This window comes from Corylus avellana, chromosome 8 (genome assembly GCF_965113065.1).
Source record: "Corylus avellana chromosome 8, dhCorAvel1.hap1.2, whole genome shotgun sequence".
Lineage (NCBI taxonomy): Eukaryota > Viridiplantae > Streptophyta > Magnoliopsida > Fagales > Betulaceae > Corylus > Corylus avellana.
The window spans coordinates 8,989,957-9,003,508 of NC_142497.1; the positions used below are offsets into that span (position 1 = coordinate 8,989,957).

Sequence of the window (13,552 nt, forward strand, 5' to 3'; positions counted from 1 at the left end):
ATTGTGAGCGTCAGGTCGAGGTGCAGGGTGAGGAAGAACACATTGTGCATGATGAAGCCGATAAATGTGACATACGAAAGTACGAGTACTTACTTAAAAAGGCAAGCCCATACATATACATATGACTTATTTGAGACAATTTATTATCGAATATTCATAAATAGCATATATACTTAACTTAAAATACTTGAAAATTAGAATTACAAATTAATGTGTTGTGCTTGTGGAAATGCTAGATACGCGTATATCATATATATGCTTTATAATTTCATATCATTTTCACATTTTGAATGGATTATCATTGAAACTATATATATACCCTGAGGTGTGTATTGGTAGTGTAGATATAATGTTGAAGTTGTTTATCGTCCGTTTATACACGTCACTAAACCGGAATATTGTTGAGTATGACCTTTGTATGCTAATCGCTTAGGACTTGATGATTCCTAATTGATTGTTCGAGTATTTGTTTGCTTATTGATTGTTGTTTAATCATTTACAGTGAGTGCGGAGAAGTTGACCCGTCATGATGGTGTTCATAGGATTTTTTGTTGAGGTGTTTGTACGTAATGTATTCGCGAATCACTTAAGTTGTATTTCTTATGTAGTTGGAATATATATGTAGTTGGAATTATTTGTTTATTAGGTTGTTCATGTCTATATATATAGTTGGCATTATTTGTTTATTAAGTTGGAATTATATATATATATATATATATATATATATAGTTGGAATATATATATGTAGTTGGAATTATTTGTTTATTAAGTTGTTCATGTCTATATATATAGTTGGAATTATGTATATATATGTATGTTTTGTAGACATCAAATGGATATATGTTGTGGACAATGTTCGGATACGACTTGAGAAATGGATATATGTTGATAGTGATTGATATATGTTGAGAAATAGATGTATGTCGAGAAATAAATCAAAATGAATGTATTGGATATCTGTTTGTTGAGAAATGTATGTTGATGTAACTATCAGGTATACAAACAAATAAATTTCAGAGAAATTTATTAAAAAAAATAATAATAATTTCTGCACGAAATAGTAACGTGTCAGGTTTGACACGTTACTAAAGTTCAGTAACATGTCAAAACTAACACGTTACTAATTAGTAACGTGTCATTTTTGACATGTTACTAAATATTAGTAACGTGCTAGTTTTGGCACGTTACTAAATAGTAACGTGCCAATAATGACACGTTACTAAGCCTTTTGTAACGTGCCATTTTGGCACGTTACTAAATAGTAACGCGTCAACATTAACACGTTACTAAGCCTTTTGTTGACGAAATAGTAACGTGTCAAATGTTACGAAAAGTATTTGTAACGTGCCAATATTGACACGTTACTAAATAGTAACGTGTCAATATTGGCACGTTACTAAACTGGATTTAGCAACACCCAATTTCTTAACACGTCAGACAAGTTATTACACATACGTTACTAAACTACTGTAACTAATTCCACAATTTTTTGTAGTAAATTTCTTCACTTTGCCTCTCAAATCTCTCTCTCTCTCTCTTTGTGGGTGCGATATATATTTGATGAGGAGCTATTAGGCTTGGAGTTTTTGGGCCGTGGAGAGCTAAACCAATGCGCATGGACTAAGTCCAGCCCATACCGGATCAGAGGACCTCACCAACGGTTCTCTCCATAGACTGCCTCAAACGCAGCTCCAAGGCCGACGAGTGGACCGGCGAGAGGGTATTTCAAAAAGTATGTTTAATTAATTTTTATTTTTTAATAATTATAATGGGGCAACTATGGTATTTCAAAAGTAAAAAAGGTGTTGTAGTGGGAAGAAATACATAAAAATGGTCATGCTCATGCGAGACACTTGACCACTTTTTCATCAATTTTAACGTTTGACGCTGATTGAATTCTTCTTTTTTTTTTTAAAAGGTGTATCAATGTGACATTCTTCTTCTAAATGTCACATTGATACACTACAAAAAATAGGGTGTCTTTTGACGTGGCAAACAGTAACACACTTTTTGCCACGTCAATAATTATTGACGTGGCTACAGTGACACGTCAATAAAAACTTTATTGACGTGGCACATTTTCGCACGTCAATAATTCTTGACGTGCCATTTTAACACGTCAATAATTATTGACGTGCTATTATTTCACATGTCAAAAATTAATTAATTAATAATATTAATTATTTGTACCTATATTAAGTAACAAAATTTAATTAATTGGTTAACAAAATTAGATAACAATATTAATTGGTACCTATATTAAGTAACAAAATTTAATAGGTATAAATATAATTGGTATATGTCGTCATATATTAAGAGATATATTCAAACCCATTAAAATTTTATAAAACAAGTTAATGCTCTTCTCTCTTATATGCAATGCTTTCACTATATATGGTTATTATATGTGCTTTGAATTCTTTAATTTATGGCTATTAATTAATATTAGGTAACAAAATATATATGGTTATTAATTAATAATAAAAATTATGCAATGCTTTCACCATATATGGTTATTATATATATGTGCTTCATATTCTTTAATTTATGGCTATTAATTAATAGTAGGTAACAAGATATATATGGTTATTAATTAAAGTGATATAATATTAATGCATATCACCGTTTCAATATTGTAGAAATATTAATACATATATGTATTATCTTAGTTTTAAGTATATAGTATTTTTAAAAAAATATGTGATCATATAATTTTTTTCTCTTATTATTTTCTTGACGTGTCAAATGTAGCACGTCAATAATTTCTTGACGTGTCACATTTTGACACGTCAATAATTATTGACATGGCATTTTAACACGTCAATAATTATTGATGTGTGAAAACGACACGTCAATAATTATTGACGTGCCATTATTTCACACGTCAAAAATTAATTAATTAATAATATTAATTATTTGTACCTATATTAAGTAACAAGATTTAATTAATTGGTTAACAAACTTAGAGAACAATATTAATTGGTACCTATATTAAGTAACAAAATTTAATAGGTATATATATAATTGGTGTATGTCGTCATATATTAAGAGATATATTCAAGCCCATTAAAATTTTATAAAACAAGTTAATGCTCTTCTCTCTTATATGCAATGCTTTCACTATATATGGTTATTATATGTGCTTTGAATTCTTTAATTTATGGTTATTAATAGATATTTGGTAACAAAATATATATGGCTATTAATTAATAATAAAAATTATGCAATGCTTTCACTATATATGGTTATTATATATATATGCTTTATATTCTTTAATTTATGGCTATTAATTAATAGTAGGTAACAAAATATATATGGTTATTAATTAAAGTGATATAATATTAATGCATATCACGTTTTCAATATTGTAGGAATATTAATACATATATGTATTATCTTAGTTTTAAGTATATAGTATTTTTTAAGAAATAAGTGATCATATAATTTTTTTCTCTTATTATTTTCAATATATTTTCTTGATGTGTCAAATGTAACACGTCAATAATTTCTTGACGTGTCACATTTTGACACGTCAATAATTATTGACGTGCCATTATTTCACACATCAAAAATTAATTCATTAATAATATTAATTATTTGTACCTATATTAAGTAACAAAATTTAATTAATTGGTTAACAAAATTAGATAACAATATTAATTGGTACCATGGGTATGATTCGAGCGACCACAAAATTCCCCAGCCAATCTCTTGAAATCATACCCAACCCTGTTTTGTTCCGACCATTATCCAGGGCTGCGTCCTAGTTTATCTTGAATTCTCTAAGAGGGGGTGGTTTCCAGTTTAGCTGAGCCACCATTCTGTCCGGTTCATCAGTGACATCGTCCCTAGCATTTGCTCTACGAAAGTCTTCTAGAGAATCCGTAGCCTCCCGTAAAAGCTGGTTTGGATGAAGGAAAACCCCCTCATGAATCAAACTGTTTCTTCTCAACCACAACCTCCTGGCTATTACAGCAAACAGCTCAAGTTCTGTTTTATCACAACATTCAGACATATCCTCAAAGACTTGGAAAAAATTCTTTCCCTCACATTTCTGCTTTTGGAATTTGGCCAAGCCACAACCCCACATGTCGTTAGCCGAGGGACAGCTCCACAACATATGTTCCAAGGGCACTTCTTTTCCTGAATCACACCCTTCTTAAATAAATTGACCTTTGTGGGGAGTAGGTTGTTTAGAGCTCTCCACAGAAACAAACGAACAACCTTTGGTACTTGTAACTGCCAGCAAGCCTTCCACAGACTTGTACCTCTTCCCGTGTTCGATCCACCACTACGTAGAGAAGCAGCCATCTCCATTCCCATATGGTACACACTTCGAACAGTGAACTCCCCTGTCGTGGTGCATCTCTAAATTAGCCGATCCTTGGGTTGGAGAGGACTCAATGGTATATTGAGTATTACCTTAGCCTCTTCTTCTAGAAAATTGGCTAAGATTAAATTACTATTCCACCTCTTAGTATCCTGATCAATTAAATCTTTTACTCTGGCCTCTTCATCAAAACCGCTATTAGGCGACTGCACAATGAAGGAAATTGGAGTTGGAAGCCAACGACAACCCCATATCTTGATGTCCTGCCCATCCCCTACCCTCCATAACAACCCATTCTTTAGTAATTCTTAAGATGCCATGAGGCTTCTCCAAGCATAAGAAGGCCTCGAACCCATTGTAGCTTCCAGAACAGAACTATGGTGAAAATACTTAGCCTTAAGAACTCGGGCTGCCAAAGATTATGGTTTTGTAAGAAGTCTCCACACTTGCTTGGCCAACAATGCCTTATTAAACATAACCAAATCCCGAAAGCCCAGCCCTCCGTTTGACTTAGCAACACTCATTCTTTCCCAACTCATTCAATGGATTTTCGAAGAATTCTCCTTATGGCCCCACTAGAATCGATGCATCATTCCATTTATCTCCCTACATAACACCAATGGGAGCTGAAACACATTCATGCAATACGTGGAAATCGTCTGTACCAATGCCTTAAGGAGAACCTCCTTACCCACCTGGGATAAAAAATTATAGGGGAAAATCCACTTTACCCCCCTGAAGTTTCAGGGGTTTTTCAATTTGAACCCCAAAATTTAAAAAGTGGCAATTTACCCCCCCAATGTTTCAAAAATTTTCAATTTAAACCTTTCGTTACAATTTCCGTTAAATTTGACGGAAATTTTTTTTAAGAAAAGCCTAAGGGTAATTTTGTAATTTTAGAGATTTCCGCCCAATTTAACGGAAATTATTAATGGAAGGTTTAAATTGAAAATTTTTGAAACATTGGGGGGGTAAATTGCCACTTTTTAAACTTTGGGGTTCAAATTGAAAAACCCCTGAAACTTTAGGGGGGTAAAGTGGATTTTCCCCAAAATTATATTTCCAATTGTTTTAGAAGCAACATGCCTTGTCTTTGATAGACTTAAAGGATTGGTATCTGGACTTCCCCACAAGAGCTGCGAGGCCCAAATATTTATCAAAGCTTTGAGTTGCTTGGAGGCCTGACAATTGAATAATTTCATTCCTTCGCTCCAAACTGGTATTCGGGCTAAAGAAAATGGATGTCTTATTTTTATTCAAACACTGACCCGACGCCGCTTCATATTTCTCTAAAATCTTAGTGACGTGTCTCCACTCAACCAGATTTGCCTTACAGAATAACAGGTTGTCATCTGCAAAGAAAAGATGGCTTAGACGAGGGCCATTCTTGGAAGAAGGTACCCCAGTGATAACCCCCTTATTCTCCACCTGAGTGAGTAAAGAACTGAGGGCCTCCGCACAAATCAAGAAAAGATAAAGGGAGAGCGGGTCACTCTGCCGAAGACCCCTCGATGGATGAATGTTCCCCACAGGTTTACCATTTAACAAGATGGAATATGAGACTGTACTTACACACCTCATAATCAGTCTGATCCATTTTTCAGGAAACTCCATTTTTTTCCAACACAGCTTTAAAAAACACCCATTCCATCCTATCGTAAGCCTTACTCATATCCAATTTAATTCCCATAAATCCAGTCTTACTCCACATTCTAGTATGTATGGTATGTAGCGTTTCATATGCCATGAGAATGTTATCTATAATCAATCGGCTTGGTAAAAAAGCACTCTGGGTGGGAGAGACAATATAAGGGAGCACTATCTCCATACGCTAAATCCTTCATGGGATGAGGTAAATCTCTCTCTCTTGTACATGTTTCTATGTGCTTTTGGTTTATAGGTTATATTGCTGCAAATTCATCATATTTGGTTAATAGGGACATCTTAAGGACAATGTTGGTGGCATTCTCTTTTCGAGAAACAGGATTCCAGATTGGTTAAGCTATCGTAACGAGACTTCAAAAAATAAGTCATGTGAAATAGACATTACTGGGCACCTGCATTTGGATGAGATCAAAGGAATTGCTTTTTGTGCTGTTATGGGAACCACTGCGATCTCCCCAGAAGACCCCATTGCTATATTGATGTTAACTTCATCAATGAAGGTGCCCCAACTTCTATTGGAGGATGAGTACTTAATTTCATGGGCTCAGATCATGTATGGCTGCAGTACTCTGTTCTAGAATCTTCTAAACCGAAGGGGGACAATCTTCGAGTTGAGTTTTATAGTCGTTCAGATTCAGTACTCTTTAAAAGTTGCGGAGTCCATATGATACACAAGAACGAAAAGAATGCAAAGGATCATCCGGGTGTGCTCCATGAACATGTTAATGACCATTTGGATATACCCGATGAAGAAATTGAAAATTCAATAGATTTATTAATAGATGATTTTCAACTCTCAAAGAGGCATCTTGATGACGAAGATCACAACTTGGAATCCAATTGGCACCCACAACAGAAGAGGCGTTCCTTAACCTTTAGTTGTGATACCACATGCCTGTAAGTACATCTATGATCAATTTTCTGATTTCACATGACATAATAATGTTATTCACATTGATGAGTCGTGAAAATCTTAATACTTCATTTTTTTTTTTTGTTCTGTTTGAGAAATGGGTTCTCTGCCTGATTCATGTTGCAAGTGAAATCCAATTAATTAATTCTAAATGGTTTTTTGGTAAACCGTACAAATCCATGTTGTTTCTTGGGTTTTTTGTTTTTGTTTTGTTTTTTACTTAAATATATTTGTTAGGTATCACATTATTGTCCATTTGGATTTTGAAGGATTTTAAATAGGGCATGTCTTCTGGGTGTATGTATTCCTGGTGCTAATATTTCAAACTTAATTTGACTGAAAACAATGCGCCCCTTTCTAATTGTCAGAAATTCAGAATACTCCCAAAATTGACATTGGGCTTAAATTTGCCCATATGCGTGGGGGGGGGGGGGGGGGGGAGAGATGATTGAGAAGCCCGCCATTTTTCTTGATTAGGCTTTTTTTATTTTATGAATGAGAAAAATATAAAATGGCCCTTCAAACTATCAACCATTTGGAATTTAGTCCCCCAATGTTCAAAATGTGATAAAGTAGCCTCCAAACTACCAACATTTTGTAATTTGGCCACTCCGTTAGGCAGCACCGTTAAAATAGATGAAAAAGTTAAAACGACGTCGTTTTGTGAGATAAAGTTACTAAAATGCCCTTTTTAGAAGAAAAAAAAAAAAAAAAGCCAACTATACGTCGTCGTTTTGCTTTCAAGCAACAAATCCCCTTCAACAAAAAAGTTGTCGTGTTGATTTGTTTCTCAAGCAAAGAAGTGAAGAACCCATTCCAGCAAATAACCCCTTGTCCAGCAAAGAACCAAGAATCCCAGCAGCTATTGGATCTTCTTCGTCAGCAACTTCAAAGATTCACGTGCTTCTTGTTCCTTTCAAGATTTCACTTTGATTTCAGCAGGCCAACTCCTTCAAAATTCTAGAGATTTCAGCAAATGAAAGAGCCCCTTCCATCCGATTTCAGTTTTTAACGCCGTTTTTAGTTTGTCACTTCACTTCGTCTCATTTGCTGAAATCAAAGTGAAATCTTGAAAGGAACAAGAAGCACGTGAATCTTTGAAGTTGTTGACGAAGAAGATCCAATAGCTGCTGGGATTCTTGGTTCTTTGCTGGACAGGGGGTTATATGCCCGAATGGGTTCTTTGCTTGAGAAACAAATGAACACGACAACTTTTTTGTTGAAGGAGACTTTTTGCTTGAAAGCAAAACGACGACGTATAGTTGCTTTTTTTAATTTTTTTTTTCTTCTTAAAAGGGTATTTTAGTACTTTAGCTCAACAAAACGACGTTGTTTTAACTTTTCCATCCATTTTAGCTGTGCTGCTTAATAGAGTGGCCAAATTGCAAAATATTGGTAGTTTGGGGGCTACTTTATCATGTTTTAAACATTAGGGGGCTAAATTATAAATGACTGGTAGTTTGAGGGGCCATTTTATATTTTTCCCTTTATGAATTTAACTCAACTAACTAAGGTGGTTGTGGGTCAAGCTACACATATCAACATTAGGTTTTGGAAGTACGCACTACCTTCCTATTGGCTCCAAAGTGGGTAAACTTAGGTTTACAGGAAGTAATTTTCAATTATTGGGAAAAAAAAATTATAATTTTCTTCTCAAACTATCAACGGATTTGTAGCTCAGAAAAAAAAATAAAAAATAAAAAAAAAATAAAAAAAAATCAACAGATTTATAATGCTTTTATTAAACTATCAACTGATCATCTTGAATATTGGATCCACGAGTCTCCTAGCCGAGAATGATGAGTCATTGAAACTTCGGATATGGCCGTAGTAATATGTTACTATCGTAATTATCCCACAACAATTAAGTGTTTGAATAATTGTAAGTGCATTATATATTGATAGTATTGTTTTTCATATATAATGAATGTCTTTCATAGAATAAATGCTTAGAGTCCATCTCTGGTGTTTGAGAAATTATGCATGTTAACTTATAGTCCTGAATTCACATAAGTAAAAGTATAAGTCCTATAAATTCAATAATTATTTTCATACATGGAAATGGAAAATGAATTCACGTATATGAAAGTGTAGGTCCTACAAATTAATAATCATCTTCAAAAATAAAAAATGAAAAATAGTTTTTTTTTTTTTTTTTTCTAACGCGTGCGCTTTCTACAGTGCAAATGCAATGGGCCATGCTTTCTTTCATTTCCCACTACCTTTCTACGACCGTTCTGTGTATAAAATTGTATTCTTTTTCTTTTAGACACAACCTGAACGTGGCATCGTACACCACCCTAATTAATCAATTGCAAAAAAAGGCTGCGAGCTCGAGGAAGTTTTTTTTTTTTGTGAGTGAGATCGAGGAAGTTGGCCAAGGGAGGATCACATTTATCCTACTTTTCTTATTTCTTTGACCAACGCTTATGTTTTTTCTCATCTTTCAAGATTCTTTATTAATTAATTATAAGGAAGCTGCCAATAATTTTCTTCCTTCTTTGAAGAGTCATTTAGCTTATTTTTAGGTTATATTGAAGAGTCATTTCTCTCATTATCTCTAAAACGTAGTACTCAGGCCTAAAATTTAACAGGTATAGCGAAGGGTTTTTTTATTTTTATTTTATTTTTATTTTTTTTTGATATAGGTATAGCGAAGTTAAGTACAGAAAATTTGGGCTGTTTTGTTTTGGAAATGTAGAGGGTGGGTTTTGCCAATATCAGCTTTAGGATGTATGCATTATCAAAGTTAAGTACAAGAAGTTTCTAAAAATATATAAAAATATATAAGATTTACTTATGATTTTGAAACAGCTCGATGAAGGAAGTGATTATTTCTTGGGAAGGGCATCCGCCGAGGATGAATCCTATGAAGATAGTGAAAATTCAGTGTTTTCAATCAAAGAGAATGAACTCGAAGAAGAAAGTGACATTTCAGAATGTTCAATCGAAGATGATGAACTTGAAGAAGAAAGTGAAAATTCAAAATGTTTAACCGAAGAGGATGAACGCAACAAGATTGAAAGGATTCAACCATCTATGAGCCGTTGTGACAATGATCATGATTGCAACTTGGGATCCAGCTAGCTGTGTATTTACTTAAATGAAGATACTGTGGTTTCTAAAAATCTACAAATTCAACAACTACAGAAATATGACAACAACAAAAAAGACACTGCTCTGCACATATAAATATTTGCATTCTGTTAACCATACTGCAGCTGAAGCTCATGCTCCTAGTGAAGTGGCAGCCGTGAGGAGTCCTACTGTAGCAGCTGAAGCTCCTCCTGTTAGTTAAGTGGCAGCTGTGAAGAACAAGGCTGCTGCTGCTGCAATTGATAAAGATGCTATTGTAATTGATGAAGATGAAGCTGAGAAGAATTCTACTACTACAGATCGACACATGAGGAGAAGCAGTGAAGCTGTTGAACACTTATCCAAGATAAAGTGCAAAGAAAGAGAAGTTGGATTCAAACCAACTTCTCATTCTAAGATTGAAGTAGAAAACCTTCAAGTTATTAATGTTAGATAACATTCTGTTTTCAATCTCTAGTTCCCAGCTTGTAATTAAAGTCATTGTAATTACTTAGAACACCTCATGCATGTATAGTTAAAATAGGTTTCTTTCTTTGTAATTGCTTATGCTTATAAATAAAGTTTTCCTTCATTGGTTTTGGTATTCCGCCAAAATCAGTCCATTAAATTAAAGTTTTCTTTACATTCAACATTTCAACCTACAGAAAGCCGCAGAGATATGATGAGGCATAATCCAATTGGCACCCACAACAGAAGAGGTGTTCCTCACATGCCTGTAAGTATATCTATCATCAACTTTCTGGTTTCACATGACATAATAATGTCATTCATGTTGATGAGTCGTGAAAATCTTAGTACTTCAATTTTTTCGGTTTGAGAAATGGGTTCTCTGCCTGATTCATGTTGCCCGTGAAATCTAATTAAGTAATTCTAAATGGTTTTTAGGTAATCCATGAAATTTTTTTATTGAAATCAATTAATGAGCCCCTTTCTATTTATTTGAAATTCAGAATACTCCCAAAATTGACATTGGGTTTAAATTTGCCCATATGGGGGCTCTAATGAGTTTCTTGGAATTTTCTTTTGGAAATGTAGAGGGGGTTTCGTCAAGGTGAAAGATGATTGCGAAGCCAACCCTTTTGCTTGAGTTGGCTATTTTATTTTATGAATTTAACTCATCAACTAACTAAGGTTGTGGGTCAAGCTGCACATATCAACATTAGGTTGTGGTCCAGGGGTCCAGCCTGGGATTATCTCATTTGGAGCTAGAGGGTGATGCAAAGGAGGTGGTGGAGGCCATAAAGCAAGTGGACACCTGCTGGGGGAGGAACGGACAAGTGTTGAATGATGTGAAGATGCTGCTCAACAACTTCCACGTATGGCAGGTGACTCATGTTAAAAGGGGGGCCAATGTGGCAGCCCACACTTTAGCCAAATTGGCGCTGTCAATAGGGGTAGAACAAATATGGTGCGAGAACTTTCCGTTATGTATGCAGGACATTGTCCTTGAAGAAGCAATTATCATGAATTAATAAAGATTAAAATCTTTTCTCAAAAAAAAAAAAAAAAAATTAGGTTTTGGAAGTTCCCATTGCCTACCTATTGGCTCCAAAGTGGGTAAACTTTGGTTTACAGGAAGTTTTCAATTATTGGGAAGAAAATAATATATATATATATATATATATATATATATATATATATATATATATATATATATTTCTTCTCAAACTATCAACGGATTTGTAATGCTTTTATTGAATTATCAATTGATCATGTTGAATATAGGATCCACGAGTCTCCTAGCCAGGAATGATGAGCCATTGAGACTTTAGATGTGGCCGTGGTAATATTTTACTATCGTAATTATCCGACAACAATTAAGTAAAATCTTAAAATGTTTGAATAATTGTAAGTGCATTATAGATTGATAGTATTGTTTTTCATATATAATGAATGTCTTTCATAGAGAATAAATGCTTAGTTTATTAGAGTTAGGGAGTGCAGATTAACCAGTTATCGATTACCGAATTTAATCGAACCGATAGTAACTGTAACCGATAGTTATCGGTCGGTAATCGGTTAAAAATTTTATACCGATAAGCTTATCGGTCGGTTAATAATTTTTTATCGAAAAACCGATATGACCGATAAGTTTTTTAATTTTTAATTTTTTATATTTATATTTAAAAAAAATTCAATAAGCTATTTTAGCAAAAAATATACTAAAAAAATAACTATTTTTTAATAAGCTATTTTAGGCTTTAGCCCAATAAAACGTATTTTTATCTCCAAAACAATTAATTTTTGGCCCAATTAGCAACCCAATAAAAAGCCCACAAAAGCCCAAACCGACTTAACCGACCGGTTAACCGATTACTGATATGACCGATAATTTTTTGTTAACATTTCTTATCGGTCGGTAATCAGTTAGGATTTGGTTAACCGATAGCTTATCGGTTAACCGACCAATAAGCCCATTAACCGGACCGATATGACTGATACCCAGCCTTAATTAGAGTCCATCTCAGATTTATGTTAACATATAGTACTCCTATAGATTTAATAATTATTTTCAAAAATAGAAAATGAATCCACATAAGTGAAAGTATAAATTCAATAATTATTTCATAAATGGAAATGGAAATGGAAAAGGAAAATGAATTCACATAAATAAAAGTGTAGCTAGGTCCTACAAATTATTTAATAATCATCTTAAAAAATAAAAAATAGCTTCATACATATTTTTATTCCCAACGCGTGAGCTACCTACAGTGCAATGGGCCATGCTTTCTTTCATTTCCCACTACCTTTCTACGTACGATCTAGAGGGATTTTCTTTTTAAAAAATCATAATCAATTGCAAAAAGGCAGCGACATCTAGGAAGGATCACATTTAATATTTATCCTAATTAATTTTCTACTTCAAATATTATAAAGTTACAGTGTGCGATGTGGAAGTTGCAAAAAAATTTCTTCTTTCTTTGACCAACGCGTATGCCTTTTCTCATCTTTCAAGATTGTTTATTTTTTATTTTTTTGTTGGTAACATTTCAAGATTGTTTATTAATTATAAGGAAGTTGGCAAGAATTTTCTTCTTTCTTTGAACAGTCATTTAGCAAGGTATAAGAAGAAGGAAAGAGAAAGAGAAAAGAGAGAAAAAAAAAAAAGGAAAAGAGAAAAGTGATGTGCTTTTGGGTTGGGTATTTTATTACACAAATATTACCCCACTTTCACATATTATAAACTACTAAAATTTGGTTTGAGGGTTTGTTAGGTAAATCCTGTCTCTGCCAACAACACTCACAGCCTCTCTTCCTTCTTCATATATTTCTGTTCAAAAATTAGCTTATTGTTGTTTGTAAAGCAATTTAATAGGAATGTCCGATAATTGGTGTTTATTGCAACCAAAAGACAAGGTATGAATAATGCTAATTCATATCAATAATACAAACACAAAACCATACAACACCATACTATAGTTTTCAATTAGTCCATTAAAATTATTATATGTGCTAAATTCAAAAACAAAAATGAAATCCACAACTTTCTGTCTTTACAAAAGAAAAAAAAGAATTCAATCAACATCTGCGACTGTTCGTATTAATAC

General features: G+C 33.6%; 1 pseudogene; it reads left to right on the forward strand.

Annotated features, from left to right (window-relative positions):
* Positions 1–6,974, forward strand: part of LOC148584089 (TMV resistance protein N-like) — a 34,629-nt pseudogene extending 27,655 nt beyond the window's left edge.
* The last annotated feature ends 6,578 nt before the right edge of the window (positions 6,975–13,552 follow it).